Below are 17052 nucleotides of genomic sequence, written 5' to 3'. Positions count from 1 at the left end.
ATATTTTACAGAAAATCATAAATACAGCTAAGGTTCTATATCATCAAAAACAGCCCATGGCAGCATAGCAGTCAGTGTAATGCTATTCTGGCATTGTCTGTAGGAGCTTGTATGTCTTCCCCCTGTGAACCGTGTGGCTGTCTTCCGGCTGCCTCAGTTTCCTCCTACATTGTGGAGCACTGGGTGACAACCTTAACCAAGTTAGTCCTGACGAAGGGTCTCGGCCTGAAACGTCGACTGTACCTCTTCCTAGAGATGCTGCCTGGCCTGCTGCGTTCACCAGCAACTTTGATGTGTGTACCTTGCCACTTTGTCTGTTGCGTACAACGCCGAGCTGTTGGTTCGACACTCAACCCTGCCGCAGACATCCCACCTCTCCCAGAAGTTCTGGGAGTCTCCCACATATGAATAGTGGCTCCCTGATGCCCGCAAATTATATACAATATCACGGAAATCAATTTTTTTGCGAGCGAGAGAAAGCAAGAGAGCGCCAGAGAGAAAGTAAGCGAGACCGAGAGAGAGAGAGAGAGCGCCAGAGAGAAAGCGAGCGAGAGCGTGCCATGGCAGAGTGTTCCAAAAATATATAAAACGTATGTCACCCCAGACTACACTAAAGTGTACCCCTGCCTAATAGGGGTCAAAATAATGACAGTGTTGCTCGCTGCACTGTTTGCAACAGTGACTTTTCTATTGCCCATGGTGGGTTAAGACTGTAAAAGTCATGTTGAGGTAAGTTTAACAGGTGTCATTCGTTCATTAGCATAGCTAACGTTATTTAAACTAGCTGGCTGCTAAGGAGCTACTCTATTGCAGACAGCCCACCTCTCCCGGAAGTCTCCCGTAAATTGATGGTGCTACCTCCCTGAAATGAGTTTTTTCAGGGTGGGATGTCTGCTGCTGGGATGGAAAGCGTGCAAGGAATGAGCCAGCCGGATTTGAATCCGGGACTGCTTGCCTTGAAGTCTGGCGCTAACACCACTACACTGTCAGCCAGCTGAAGTAGTTGGCCGTTGTGAGTTGTCCTGTGATTAGGCCAGTGGTGGGTGGTGCAGCTTGTGGGGCCGCGTGGGCCTGCTCTGCACTGCATCTCTAAATAAATAAAATGAAGTAATATTTCACCAGACAGTTTGGGTTTTGCTTGACTTGCTACATCTCTAAGGGCCCCTGGCCTAAGCAGGGTCCAATTGCAGCTTCTTATCAGGAGATTAGTGTGTTCTCTGCTGAGTGAAGGTGACTAGGGCCTGTTTACCAACCAGGAGCAGTCTGCTCAGCAAGCAGCTTTGGGAAAATGTTCCATTGGTCATTGATTTGGGGCCGTGTTTATCTAAGATAGATAAGGCTGTGTGTTTGACTGTAACATCAATCCCCTCTGGTTCATTCACCTCCTCGTAGTACAGGCTGGCCTCCTGTCAAGATGTTGTAGCAATTCACCTTGATTTGTAGAATGCAATGGTAAATGTGGTATAAAAATATTGCACTCCAGTGCTGAACTGCAAATCAAAAGAAAATATAAAATGCCCTGTCACCTTCCAGTTCTGGCCTGTTTTCACAATTCGTCCAGTGGCAGCCACCTTTTCTGGATCCTAAGTACTAGAATTTTTTTTCCATAGCTATGCAGCTTTTAACCTCTCATCCATGAAGGTAAAAAGATTGCCATTCTGGCCAAGCTTTTAAGTAATTTGTGCAAATGCTCCAGCTGAGATGGCTTGGTGACTGGATTGCTAAACTAGAGAAGCACATGCCCTCTTCCCGTTACTGCCAGCAGTGAGGAAAGATAAGATCTTGTATAAAGATTAGCTTTATTTGTTGCATGTACATCGAAACGTACTGTGACATGCGTGGTTTGCATTAACAATCAATGCAGTCTGAGGAAGTGCTGGGGGGGGGGGGGGTCAGCCTGCGAGTGTTGCCATATTTGCAACGGCATCAAAATGGAATGCTGGTAACTCACGAACCCTAACCGGAATCAGAATCGGGTTTAATATCACCGGGATATGTCATGAAGTTCATTACATGAACGATTGGTGAAACCCAATGAATATAAAAAAAACTTTTTTTTAGTCTTGTAGTTTGTTTTTATATTTTGTGTGTGGGGGGGAAGGGGGATTTAGGGATCAATGTGCCTGTTCCTTTTTTGTTTTGTGCAGGGAGGGGGGGATTTGGGAGTTGATGATGATGATTCCCTTTTCTTGGTTTTGTGGCTATCTGGAGAAGACATTCAGTTGGTTACTTTGTTAATAAATAAACCTTTGAACCTTTAACTTTGCAGCAGCAGTACAAGAAAATGTAGAAAGTGTTACTGTAAGTATATGTAGAAAATGGTTAAATAAGTAGTGCAAAAACAAATATTAAAAAAAGTAGTGAGATAGTGTTCACGGCTTTGATGTCCATTCAGAAATTGGATGGCAGAGGGGGAAAAAGCTGTTCTTGTGTGTCTTTTAGGCTTCTGTACCTCCTTCCTGATGGTAGCAATGAGAAGAGGGCACATCCTAGTTGGTGGGCTGCCTTTTTTTTTGAGGCACCGCTTCTTGAAGATGTCTGGGATACAACGGAGGCTAGTGCCCATGAGGGAGTTGACTAATTTATCAACTCTCTGCAGCTTGCTTTGATCCTGTGCAGTAGATTTCCACCCCCCCCCCCATACCAGACAGTGATGCAGCTAGTCAGAATGCTCTCCACGGTGCATCTGTAGAAATTTGAGTGTCTTAGGTGACACAGCACATCTTCTCAAACTCTTAAGAAGAGCCACGGTCTTGCCTTCCTTGTAGCATGTGGGAGGAAACCAGAACATCCTGAGGAAACGGGGAGAATGTACACATTTCTTACAGAGAGTGGCGAGAATTTGACCCTGAAGTACTGGAGCCTGAAGACCCACGTGCAGTGATTCAGGAGTGGCTTCTTCCCCTTCGCCACCAGCTTTCTGAATGGCCCACAAACCAATATTCCTTTTTTTTTTGGATTTATTTATTTTGTAAATTATAGCAATTTTATGCCTTTGCACTGCAGCTGCAAAACAATTTTCATGTCATGTAAAACTATGAAATCTGATTCTACAAAAGTAGCTGGGAAGTTTAAATGCAGTGAATTGAAGAATAAATTAAAATATTAAGCACATATTGGTAATGGTGATTGAAACTTGCATTGTCATCTGGAGTCCTTCACCCAGATGGCCAACTGATTGCAGTAATAACTATGTTGACTCTCATTGACTTGCAGAAATAGCTCAGTAAGTCCAATAATCAATGAAACTCACCAGAGAAAACAGTAAGACCAGATGAGTTACCCATCAAGATGGATATCAGATTAGGATTCAACAAAGTTCACACAGTATACTCAACTGTGTAAACACCCCCTTTATTGATATTTAGAGACTTGTACCGAAGTCGAAAGTTCCGCTGCAGTCGAGTACTACAATAGCTTCACAAAATCCTACCCAGCTGGATACTAGCCTTATCGCAGTGACTGAGGGTGAGGAACAATCTGTGGTTTGGATGACTTAAGCACTGGGCTGGATGGAAGTGGTCAGGGTGTCTGGGTTGGAGGTGAGAGGTGGGCCAGTCTGGCTTGCTGCTCCATGGGATTTACTCTGCTCTGTGCTGGACTCGGGCCTTAATCGGCTTCTCTGGACCTCTGAACTTCAGTTCTGAATGCTTGCTTTATTGTTTGCACACTTTTTTCTCTCTCTCTGCACATTAGGTATTCAGTCGTCTTTTGTTTCCAATAAATTCTGTTGGGGTTCTTTTGTTTCGTGGCTGTCTGTAAGGAGACAAATCTGAAGGTTGTATAAAGTACACGTACTTTTGAACTTTGAACATCTCTTGCATTATGGAGCACTGGAAAGATAGACCAACCAGATGGGAGTGTGTTGCACAATCTTCCTCTTGTAGACCCATGTTATGTCATGACAGTGGAAACTTCCCGCTGTTTGCCAGCTAAACTTCACCAGCTGATTTGCATCATTTAAAAGAACTGAGAGAAACAAGATTCCCCATCACTGTCTGTGAGGAAGTTCATACATTCTCCCTCTGAAGACAAGGGTCTCCTCTGGGTACTCCAGTTTCCTCCCACATTCTAAAAATGTATGGGTTAATAGGTTAATTGGTCATATGGATGTAAATGGGTGACGTGGGCTCATTGGGGTAGCCTAATATCATGCTGCATCTCTGAAATGGTCCTGACGAGAGATCTTAGTACCCATTGGATTGAAGGGTTCAGTTGAATCATGACTGACTAAAATGGTTCCATCCTCAACTATACTTGCCTTGGCTCCCACACCACTGGCAAGAGGTAAAACTACTTGTCACTCTTGGCATAGACACGTCAGTTCCTTGTGAGAGATGACTACGTTGCCGCCCTTCTGGAAACAAAGTCCAATCAAAGTTCAAAGTAAAATTTATTATCAGCGTACATGTATGTCACCACATACAACCCTGAGATTCTATTTCCTGCTGGCATACTCAGCAAATCTGTAGAATGGTAACTGTAAACAGGATCATAGAAGATGACAAACTGTTGAAATGCAATGATAAATAACTGGCAATAAATAATGAGAGCATGAAATAAGATTTTAAAAAGTCCCTGAAGTGAGATCATTGGTTGTGGGAGCATCTCAATAGATGAGTGTAGTTATCCTCTTTTGGTCAAGATCCTGATGGTTGAGGGGTTGTAACTGTTCTTGAACCTGGTGGTGAGAGTCTTGAGGCTCTTGTACCTTCTGTCTGATGGCGGTAGCAGCAAGAAAAGAGCGTGACCTGGGTGGGTGGAGAGGATCTTTGATAGATGCTGCTTTCCTGCGACAGTGATACTAATTGGAGAGAAACCTTCAGAGGATCCATAAGGCATCTGCAGCAGTAGGATTGCTTTTCAAAATTTGTAAGGTTGTGATCAACTCCATCTTTACCATCAAGCCGGTGAACCTGGGTCAATAAGAGTGCGGAGTAATTGGAATTGGTTTGTTTTTAGTCACGTGTACTGAGATGGTGAAAAGCTGCTTTTGCGTGTTGTTCATTCAGATCATTACATGCTCTTCAAACAGCAGCAGGCATGTCCAAAATGGAACAGTCAACATGGCCACTTGCAACTCAGAATAATAATCTAGTCAAGCAGTGTGCAACCGATAGGGTTAAGCAAACCCATAGCTGACAGATCAGATTAAAGCTCTTTTGATCTGCATAGTGTTAATGGACAAATTAAACTGCCAACAGGAGAAGAAGCATTCAAAATCTCCCCATTCAGGCCCACATTTGTGTCAAAGTATGCACTGTATATGTCACCAAATACCCTCAAATTCACTTTCTTGCAGGCATACAAATACAACGAATCAATGAAAAACTACGCACTAAGACAAGCAACCAATGTGTGAAAGACAGACTGTGTAAATACACACACACACACACACACACACACACACACACACACACACACACACACACAAATAAATAATACTGAGAACATGAGTTGTAAAGTTCTTGCAGGTGAGCCTATAGATTGTGGTGAGTGCAGTTATCCAGCCTGGTTCAGGAGCCAGGTGTTTGTAGGTCAAGTCTTTTTATAAAAAAAGGTATCAGAAACCTTCAGCCAGAAATGCTGAACAGGTGCCATCTGTGTGCCACTGTAGGGTGCTGTAATGTTTTATCTCTACTCACACTATTGTGCAAGGTTGTCTGGTCAATTTGCTTCTCATAATAATGAGAAATGGTTAAAACCTCTGGCTACAGAAAATGCTAAGGGACCGAATAATATCTCAGCCATAGTACTAAGGACTTAATTCAAAACTAGCCTTGCCTCCAGCCAAGCTGCTCTGGTACTAGCATCGATCCAACACAGTGGAAGATTGGCCAGATACACCTTGTTCGCAAAATGCAAGCAAATCGATCCAGACGTTCACCACCCCATAGGTCTATTTTCAACTGTCAAGACAGAATGCAATGCCCTGTTACTAGGGTTATCAAATGGCAATGCTTGCTGAAGGTATGCATTCGCAGTTTGGCCTCAATCTTGAAAGTACTCAGTGTGGCCCTAATTTACCTCCATAGGGTTCTGTACATGAAGTGCCCCAGCCTGCTCTCGAATGACCATCACTACTACTTATTTTTACAAAACTATGAAAGTTTATTTACATTCCAAATACACAAGGTACAGACATAATTTAAAGGCAGTGAGTACATTCAGATTAAAATATGGTTACTACTGGTCTATTAGACGATCAATGCCCTAGGGGGGTCCACGGCTCCCAGAAGTCCCCCGATGTACCTATTGCGATCGCATGCTGCCTCGCCAAAGACAGCCAGACACGAACGTATTCTTGGAAAAAGGGACAGGCATTCGACCCAGGCGGCGCCCGCCACTTTCCGCCGCCTAGACCCATGAACGGCCAACTTGGCCAGGCCCAGGAGAGCCTCCTCACCACCCGCACCTTCCATACTTGGTGCCCGTAAAGAGGTGAGGACTGTGGGACCAAAATGCAGCCAGAACCTAATCAGCAGCCCTTTCTGAAACCCAAACAGGGGCTGCAACGTCTCACTCCGTGTAAGCATAATGCACTGAGTCCTCCGCTCACAGAATGGACAGGTGTCCGTGAACCTGCTCAAAACCTGTTGAACGGAACTGCCCGGTGCAACAACTTCCAGCCCAGGTCCCCATTGTACCGGGGAAGCGCCCCTGCTTAACGAAACTTCCACTGTGGACCTCTGCTGCCAGGTTATAACACAGACCGCCAAGGCGAGTCCGGTCGGCAGACGGAGGCAGGGCAGTGACAGCTGTGCACAAGAAACGCTTTGGAGCGTCACGGAACGGCACAGTGAGCATCCCCGCGAGACGGCTCTCATGCGGGCACCTGTCCCGCGTGGTCTCCCGAGGCCCGGGTCCACCGTGAAGCCGGAACCCCTCCACTTACCCGCTCCCCCCGACACCCACCCTAATAGGATCCTCAACACTCTGACAGAAAGGTCAGGTAAGACCAGAATTTAGTTGACCAGCGACCTCTGCTCCTCTTGCCACCCCCGCACCCCCCATTACAGAAGCCGCCTAACCTCACAAGAAAGCAGGTAATTCGATCTCAAACGTGAGACAATCTGCAGATTCTTGAAATCCAAAGCAACGCGCGCTAAACGCTGGAGGAACTCAGCAGGCCAGGCTGCATCTATGGGAAAGGGCACAGAGTCGATGTTTCAGGTCTGAATGCTGTGGATTTCCAACATCTGCAGATTTTTCTCGTGTTTATCATGCCAATCAAATACCAATCTTCATGTTCCTAACACCTGCGTGAAACATCCTCTGGTCTAAACCAACTGAGTTCCTTCAGCATTTTGTGTGTCTAAACCTGTTAAGTCTCTGCAACACACAAAATGCGGGAGGAACTCAGCAGGTCAGGCAGCATCAATAGCAATCATCGATGTTTCGGGACTGATGAAGGTTCTCGACCCGAACTATCACCCGTTTACTCTTTCCCAGGTCATTAGATCTTTATCGAACCAAACGACTAGCACAAGAGTCAGACTAGCTAAGCCGTTGAAGGATAGTTGGGAGATTAAAAAACTTTGAGAGAAAATAAAACGTCAGTTCTCCCTGCCTTCCAGGTCCCGTGAAATAAACCAGCAATTTAAACATCACTACTCAGTAATATCCTGCTTAAAGCTCATTATGCCTTGCTATTGCCCCCAGCAAGATGGGCATCACCTAACCCAAAGGTAACAGCACACAGATGCTTGTCTGGGCAGTGCAGGCAGGCTAGATCTAGCAATGCTAATAATGTGAGGTACAACATCAGTGTAGCTGCTAAACCTGCAAGTTTCTCTGACATGTCTGAGACCAAGTTCAAAGAAACACTTGGAGATGCACGTTCACGAGCAGACCAGAGACAGGCAGTACAAAATGTTTTACTTTATTCCTTTCCAACCTGCCTGACACATTGTCTATTTCTAAAAAAAAACTTGCAAAGTAAAAGCAGTAAGTGATGGAAAAACTAAACAGACCGAGGTGCATCTGTGGAGAGGGAAGAGTTTCTGACCTTTTGTCGGAGCTATTATTTATTAATGAGTACTGATTGTGATCCAGTGTTATGTTTCTGGGGGGGGGGGGGGTGATAAATGCTCATTCCGCAGCTTCCGGGCATAGGAACTTCTGGTCAACAATCTGATCAGACACAGACAACAAGAGAAACGCGACAGTGTTTACCTGCCCCCCCCCATCATTTGGTGTTTCAAGTCCTCGCCCACGCAGTTTATTAATCCCTCCCCACTGATTCACTCTCGCCTCCAATCCATCAATATTTTGTGTATCTACCCACCCCATCCTGCAACAACTCCCTCCTCTTCCCCCCTCCATGATGTATCTCTACCTCAATCCATCTGCTAATTAATTGAGGATGACTCAGGTTAAAGGTGGAATCCTTTAAACAACTTTCAATGGGACTCACACTAGAATACACTTCGGCTGTTTATGTCTCAGACTGGAAGTCTTATCATCCAACCTTCAGGTGGCACGGAGCCAGGCTGACTTGTCAGGTGCTAGGTGCCAGGTTCTTGCCTCACCCATTTGTCCTCTGTCCCCTCCTTGGTCTTTGCCAATCTGCAGTGGTTAAGTCAAAACTGTGGGCCCGAGCTAGAGACGGGAAGGGCCAAGTCTTTAGCCCGAACCCTCGCCACCACAGCAACCGTGGTAGAAGAAGCTCGTAGATGGGTGGGTCGCCCTCTTAACGCGGTGCCTCTTGTCGCTGACTAACCTGTCGGGAAGCGGTGTTGGAGAGCTGCCCAGCCTCGTGAGTCAATAGCAGCCCAGGATGCTCCGGGTAATGAGGGGTGGGGGGAACTAAGTGGTGCTCCTTTTTTTTTAAAAAAAAAAGTGGGGACCCTATTCTTCGGGAGAATGGTTACCTTAAAACAAAGTTAATGGACCTTCCCCAACCCTTTTCACATCTGTGTACTGGCGGCAAATGTGTCTGCTGCCTCGCCCATTCTCAGTACATTCCCTGCATAGCCGGCAGCCAGAGCGGAGTGGCCCGTGTTCCTACTCTTTCCCCCGGCGATGACAGCTTTCCTAGGGGCTGGGTCTCCAGCCAGCAGCAGTGAGCAGCAGCAGCAGATGGCAGCCTGCCTCCTAACGGCTGATGTAATTACTTGTGAGTGACTCAGAGATCAATTGTGCATGTGGGGCCGGTTACACATGCCTCTTTGCCTGGGAGAGAGGCCGTTCAGAGGAGATCGTGCGACAGCACGCCTGTTCTTGCAACGAGTTCCTGGTGGGGAGGGGGTGGGGGAAGGATTCCGGCTTGTTTTTTTTTCTCTCTCTCTCTCTCTCTCTCTGTAACGAGTGCCGTGCCGCAGGCAATTAAACTTCCCTGCCGTTCCTGCCTGTCTCCCCAAGTGCTGAGATCGGAAGGCTGGAAATCACTGCTCGTTGTCACTAAAAGAACTGAGTGCCCGGTTGCCTTCAACACAAGCCCGAAACATACTGAACAGGACAGTGAGGAGCCGCTACAGTGGAGAGTGCCCAGATTTACACTCTGATCCTTGCTTGCGGAGCAGATTCTCCACAGTGTCAAGGTGAGTGCCGGCGTTAACTTGTTTAAAAAAAATTAATCCGATCTGTTTTTGATGATGGAGGGGCTGGGCCTGTAACCTCATCCTTTCTGAGTGTACAAAATGTTCTAAGAGCAGATCTCAGGAGTAGGCATGCGGGGGTGTAGCCTCTAGCTCAGGGTATAGTGTTCCCCCGGCACTGCTTGCTTGGGCATTAGAATAGATTTGAACCTGTAACCTCCTGACCCTCGACCCGAGCTTGCCACCCCCCCCCCAGCCCAACCAGACGAGACAGTATATCTCCGCTTTCATTGTCATCTGGAGACACTGTTTGTTTTGACAGGCTAAACTTGACGGGGCTGTGGAAACAAGGGGTCGAGTCTGATTTTGAAGAGGTTTCTCTCCTCGGTCGAACTCCCGCAAGGACATCGAGCCGCGTTTGAAATTTCTGCCCACAAGTTTTCTCTTGTTTCAGTACAGTCTGATTTCATCTTTCACCAGCAGAGGTTAGACTTTGCCAAGGTGGCCGCGCACTGGTTGATCTGAGACTGAAGTGGCACCAGCGGCCCTTCAGCACGGAGTGAGTGTGAATCAACTTTGGCAATGTTTCTGCGGTGTTAGAGACCCCGGCAGCAAGGACTAGCTGTGCTCCATGCTAAACTGGGTCAGGTTATAAAAAGCCGGCACTCTGGGAAACGCTCGGGGAGGGAGTTCTGCTAACCCAGACAGTTCCTCATGCCTTATCATGACGTGGATTCGCAGCAGTGCTGTAGCGAGAACCCGCCCACCGCCTCCGCCTGGAGCTCTCCAAGCAGTTCATTCTGAGTCAGGGTGTATACATGAGGTCGGCCTGGGGTGCAGAGACCCAGGGAGTGTGTGGGTGTGTCTGCTGGCAGGGAAGGGGGAAGTGGGGAAGGTGTCCAGGGGCAGTGGGGTGAGCCGAGACTATTGCGCTCTCGTGGAGAGCGTGACAGTGGGTGGGCGTGCAGCTGAGGACAGACGCGGGCGGATGTGGGGACTGTGTGAGAAGTGCGGTGTTGTGTGAAAGTGTGGACTGGTCTGTTTGGATGCTGTGCTGAATGTAGGGCGGAGTGGCGTGGAGGAGGGGGATTGAAGTTGTAGGGGTTCAGATACGTGTGGGAGGGTGTGAGATGGGTGGAGGATGTTCTGGCTGATGTGTCTGTACCTGTGAGGGAGGAGGAGGGGGAGTGGCAACGTAATTAAAATGCAGCATATTTATGTCTCTGTTGTGGAAACAGTTTGATATCTGGAAACCATGGGAAAACTGTTGCTATATCCTGAGACAGTGCTTGCACAGAACCACAGGCAGGAGCCAATACTTAATTAACTTCTGCTGCAAGCACTTCAACTGCCTGTTTAACCCTTTCGGGGGCGGTTTAATTCCCATATCCCATTGGCAACTCCCCTCCTTGGAATCATGCATTGTGCATTCAGTGGGAGTATCCCCCACAGTTAAGTTTGCTAAATGGAGATTTGGAATTCTCTTTACAGAAAGCGTGACAAATGTTAAATGATGATTGGAGTACAGAATGGGACTATCTGGCCCATTCAGTCCATGCTAGCAATCCAATGTTTCATTTACCTCTCTTTCTGTCTCTCTCTCTTTCAGTCTGTGTGTCTTGTGCTCTGTGTGTGTGTGTCTCTCTCTCTCTCTCTCTGTCTGTGGCGTTTCTCTGGCTGTGTATCTGTGTGTGTGTGTCTCTCACACTCTCTCTCTCTCTCTCACACACACACACACACACACACACACACACACACACACACACTTGCCTCTGCTAAGGTGCAATTTGCTGCATCAAGTTTAAATCTTTAGCACACCTTTGGGACACGAAGGAAACCTGACATCAGAACCCAATAGAAATCCATGTGGTTGCAGGGAGATCATGCAAACTCCACACAGACTGGAGATTGTGGTCACACAGGGAGATCATGCGAACTCCACACAGACTGGAGATTGTGGTCACACAGGGAGATCATGCAAACTCCACACAGACTGGAGATCGGGGTCACACAGGGAGATCATGCAAACTCCACACAGACTGGAGATCGGGGTCACACAGGGAGATCATGCAAACTCCACACAGACTGGAGATCAGGGTCACATCTTTTCATCTGGAACTATGAGGCAGAGTTCTGACGGCCATTAATTTAATACTGATAATATTTATTATCTTAAGACTTATGGCATAAAGGCAGGCAATAGTCATACAACATGGAAAAGGCCAATTGGGTCAAGATTCTCATTTGCCTTTGTTGGGCCCATATTCCCCTAAACCAGGGGTTCCCAAACTAGGGTGCACAGACTCTTTGGTTAATGGTAAGGGTCATGGCATAATAAAGATTGGGGTTCCCTGTGCTAAACCTTTCCTATCTGCGTACCTGTCCAAGTTCCTTTAAAATGTTAATCTATCTGCCTCAACCACTTCCTCTGGCAGCTCATTCCATATATTGACCAGTCTCCGTGTTTGTAAAAGTTGTCCCTGAGCTTCCTATTAACCTCTCCCCTCTCACCTCAAACCTGTGCCCTCTAGTTCTGGATTTTCCAGCCTATTAGGTCACCGAACTTTCACCATCTCTCGGTCTGGTGGTGAAAACACAGTGAGTCAATTAGCCCTCTCGTTCCTCCGGTTCCAGCCCAATATGCCGAGCTGCATTATAATAAATCACATGACATGTTTTGAACGCTATATATAGTAATGGAGGAAGGGCGCTCTCAAGGAAGGCACACAAAATGTTTCAAGGACTTCCTTGTGTTATCCTTGAAGTGTTTCAGCTCTGTTCCTGAGACGTGAGATGAGCTCAGCCACAGTCATTCCTTCATCAAAGCCTTCTCCGGACTGGAGTCTCGGTCTGTAGGGGGGTGGGGGGTGGGAGGACAATGAACAGCTGACGACAGCAGTGCAGGCAGCAGCGATCCCACTGTTAATCAGGCAACCCAAACAGTGTCCCCTTGCTCGGTATATCACCGAAAGGACAAATTAGTCAGATCAGCCACGCGCGTTAAGCGCAGCAACCTATCATGTCATGATCATCTTCAAACTCAGAGGACAAATGGATGTAGCGCAGCATTATATCGCCTGTGTTGTATAGACTGGGGGCGTTGTACTGACTATCACTGTTTAATGCATGGTCACATATATCCCACTGATGGTGTTGGTTCAGAGAGATTATAATGGTATTTATTAAATCAGAATTTAGTATTGTAGAGCATGCATGTCCTAGTTCAAGTTTATCGTTGTCACAAGCACATATACACGGGTTATAAATACTGTGAAAATTAGCTTTTTTTTTGCAGTAGCAGCAGAGCAGTCCGGCGGAGTTTGAATTCATGAGTTGTTGGGATATTACGCACGATATTAGCTGATGTGAACGGAGGGGGTCACAGCTAGTCAGATAAATGTCTCTCAGTGCAGAATATTTATTACAACTGGAAAAATTAACGTCAGACCCTGGTGATTCACATTCCAGACATCACACTTTTAAGTGCAATGATGTCCCGGTCATTTCTCTAGCGTCTGAAAGAGTCACAATATAAACGGTATGTCCCTGGATTTGAATTGTGCAGACAATTTCCCTCTAGCTATGCCATGAAGCAGGGGGTCACAACTTTTTTATGCCATCACCCCTACCATTGACTGCGGGGGGCGGGGGGAGTGTCCTTGGACCCCAGGTTGGACGCCCCTGCTGTGAAAGGACAAGGTTGGGTTGTTGGATCCCCAGTGGCAGACATTGTGACCCGTGCAATCTGGAATCATCTGGGTGGGAGAAACCCGTCGGGATGTGGGCAAAGAGCGGAATAGCAGGACCAACCGGGTCAGACTCATTCCTGGGATTGCAAGGCCGCCACTGCAGAAAGGATTAGATCAGTTAGATCCGTATTTGTTCAGAGTTTGTAAGAGTGAGTAGGGTTTCAATTGAAATATTTAATGCCGAGAAGGGTGGACAGATTGGATGCAAGGACGGAAAGGCCAGAACGAATGCAGTTCACTGTCTCAAATACAGGACAAGACATTTAAGATTGAGCAGAGGAGAAATCTCTTCACTGAGGGTGGTAAGCCTCTGGAATTTACGATGAAATAGGACTGCAAAGACGCCGAATATGCAGTACTGTGCAAAAGTCATATAATGTCGATATAGCCAGGATGCCTAAGACTTTTGCACCGTACTATAGTAATTTCATGTATTGCACTGTACTGCTGTTGCTGCAAAAAAAACTTAATTTCACGATGTGTGAGTGACAAACTTGATTCAGATATAGGTCTCTTGTGGACTGAGAGCGGTAAGGGGGCAGGGAGAGGGGAATCATAGTTTTGGTGGGAGGGAAGGGAGCGGGAGCACCAGAGATGCATTCTGTAATGGCAAGTAAACCAAAGGTTTGGAATCAAATGATCTTGCCTGGCATCTCAGTGCTGGGTGTGTCTGTACCTGCGCTCATCCCACCCCTCCCCGCCTTGGTATTCCTTCTCTGCTACTTGTCCCATACCCCTCCCGAAGTGCTCTAGCCTCACCAGATTTACAAACTTGCTCTCTGCTCCACTTTGACAACTGACTTTGCAAATGTCTTGGACACCCTAGCTATATATCCAGTACGTGCTAAGACTTTTGCACAGTGCTGTATTTAGGGGGATTGATACAATTTCTGATGCAAAATTTCTCAAGTATTATTGGGCGGGGGGGGGAAGTGGGTGGGAGTGTGATATTCATATTCAATGGTAGGTTGGGATCAAATGAACATTTTATTGAGTTTAAAAATTAAGTATGCTGTATGCACCATGCACAGAAAACTGGAGGAATTCAGCAGGTTAGGGAGAATCTATGGAGAAATGAAAAGCCGATATTTCAGGCCAAAACCCTTCATTGGGACTGGACCAAGTAGCTGCTGCCTGACCTGAGTTCCTCCAGGTCATTGTGTGTGTTGCTCTGGATTTCCAGCATCTGCTAAATCTCTTGTGTCTATAGTATATGCACCATTGTTATCTCCATTAACCAATATGCATTGGGCAGTTATATAACTGGAAAATGCTTAAGGCTTTCATTGACGATGGAGACACAAATCGGATATCAGTTCAGAGCTCCTGTAACAATCCTAATCTGTTAAGAATGTTTTAGCTTGAAACAAATGCTTAACCATTCAGTATTAGTTCTATTGGGTGTTGGCACGTGGCCAAGTAGTTAAGGCGTCGGTCTAGTGATCTGAAGGTCGCTACTTTGAGCCTCAGCTGAGGCAGCATGTTGTATCCTTGAGCAAGGCACTTAACCACACATTGCTCTGTGATGACCGTGGTGCCAAGCTGTATTGGCCCTAGTGCCCTTCCCTTGGACAACATCGGTGGCGTGGAGAGGGGAGACTTGCAGCATGGGCAACTGCCGGTCTTCCATACAACCTTGCCCAGGCCTACACCCTGGAATCCTTCCAAGGTGCAAATCCATGGTCTGACGAGACTAATGGTTGCCTATTATTAGTTTTATTGGCTAATGCTTGCCTATTCTTCCTTCCGACTCCACAATATAACATTTTTCATTTCACTGTCTCCTTTTCCACTCCTTCTCACCTTTCTCCCCTCTGCCTTCTCCTCTGGCCAGTCTCCTTCTCCACTCTCCCTTCCTTCTCCACAACACACCTTTACCCACAGCCTCTTTCCTACACCCTCACTATTTCCTTTCTACTTACCCTGTCCATCTTGATCCCTCCCTTATCCATTCCTGTTTCCCTTCCTCTCCACTCATTCCTTGGTATGGGTGTGCTTTCTCCTCCATTAGCCTCTCCATTTCCCCCTGTACATTCACCACCTGAACTGCTTTCCCTCCTGTCCCACCCTTCAATAAACTTACTATTTCCTCTCTCCCCTCTCTTTATTCCCCCTCCTGCTTCTGCTCCATCCCGTCTCCTTCCCTCCCCTGCCACCTCCCGGGAATGCTAACACCTAGGCCAGACTTGATGCATTCCTGTTGTTCGGCTGCCTGTTACTCTTGCCCACATCCCCCTCACCTTGCCTCGCATGCTGGTGCACTGACAAGTCTTGGGCTGGGGCACAGTGAGCCTGCAGGCTGTGTTTGCTTTTCCTTTGTGTGACTGTGAACTCTCGGAGATTTCTGACCTGCCACAGTTTATGAAAACAAGAACTTGGCACTGATTGTCTCTGTTCATCAGTTAGCAGGCTCAACCCTGACCACATCTGACTGGGCCACGCCTACCTTTCCTGCTCCAAATTCACAGGGGATTATCCTTGTTCTTTAACTACAAAGCCAGTTGCAACCTTAAACCTGTGCCCTACTCTCCCCCTCATCACTCTGCCTCCACATTCACTCCTAACAACACAGTTGGCACAGCAGACCATGTAGCACAGCTCATACAGTGCTAGAGAGACTTGGGTCCAATGTGGAGTCTGCATGTTCTCCTTTTGACCAAGGGGGTTCCCCCTGAGTATTTTGGTTTCTTAGCAACATGGGAGGATGTTGCAGGTTGGTAGGTTAACTGGCCATTATAAACTGTTCCTTGAGTAGTTAAGTGATAGCATCGGGGGTGGGGGGGGGAGGACAGTAATGGGAATGTGGAGAGAATAAAATGGGTTTCTGGCAAATGGGTAGCTGATGGTTGGCATAGGTTTGATGGGCCAAAGGGCCTGTTTCCATGCGTTATGTCCAAATGGCAAGAGTGGTCTCCATGGGATTCTACTTTTTCCCATCTGTTCTTGATTGCCTCCTGCTGTCTATCCCTAGTCCTCATCCTCTAACACCACAAGACATTGTTCATTCCTTGTGCCTTGTGCCGTGTCGTATAACGTGGGTGATCATGGTCTTTTCATGACCATGATTGTTCTTGGCAAATTTTTCTACAGAATTGACTTGCCATTGCTGCCTTCTTGGCAGTGACTTTACAAGATAGGTGACCCCAGCCATTATCAATACTGTTCAGAGATTGTCTGCCTGGCGTCAGTGGTCGCATAACCAGGACTTGTGATGTGCATCGGCTGCTCATACGACCATCCACCACCTGCTCCCATGGCTTCACATGACCTTGATGGTGGGGCTAAGCAGGTGCTACACCTTGCTGAAAGGTGATCTGCAGACTCGTGGATGGAAAGATTGCCTTGTGCCTCCTTTGGTAGAGATATGTCTCCACCCTACCACCCATAAGATATAGGAGCAGTATTAAGCCATTTGGCCCATCAAGTCTGCTCTGCTATCTGATCATGGCTGACTCTCAACCCCATTTTTCTGCCTTGTCCCTTTAGCCTTTGTCACCATTACTAATTAAGAAATTTATGAATCTCCTCCCTAAATGTACCCAAAGATGGCCTCTACAACAATTTGTGCAAATGAATTCCACAGATTCACCATCCTCTGGCTAAAGAAATTCCTCCTCACTTCTGTTCTGAAGTGACATCCTTTTATTTCCGATGTTGTACCCTCTGGTACAAGAGGCAGCCACTACAGGAAACATCCTCTCCACCTCCATTCTATCTAGGCCTTTCAATGTTTGCTAGGTTTCAGATTTATTTACCACATGTAC

The 17052-nt window shown here is 46.9% G+C and overlaps 1 protein-coding gene across 1 annotated transcript in view; it reads left to right on the top strand.

Moving 5' to 3' along the window:
- The first annotated feature begins 10017 nt into the window (after positions 1-10017).
- Positions 10018-17052, top strand: part of LOC140201848 (uncharacterized) — an 83522-nt gene continuing 76487 nt past the window's right edge. Inside the window, exon 1 of the mRNA XM_072266571.1 lies at positions 10018-10098. The gene's annotated coding sequence lies outside the window, so the exon portion shown is untranslated. The remainder of the gene's footprint in view (positions 10099-17052) is intronic.

Source organism: Mobula birostris, chromosome 8, assembly GCF_030028105.1.
Source record: "Mobula birostris isolate sMobBir1 chromosome 8, sMobBir1.hap1, whole genome shotgun sequence".
Taxonomy (NCBI): domain Eukaryota; kingdom Metazoa; phylum Chordata; class Chondrichthyes; order Myliobatiformes; family Myliobatidae; genus Mobula; species Mobula birostris.
This window is presented reverse-complemented; position numbering and strand designations above follow the sequence as displayed.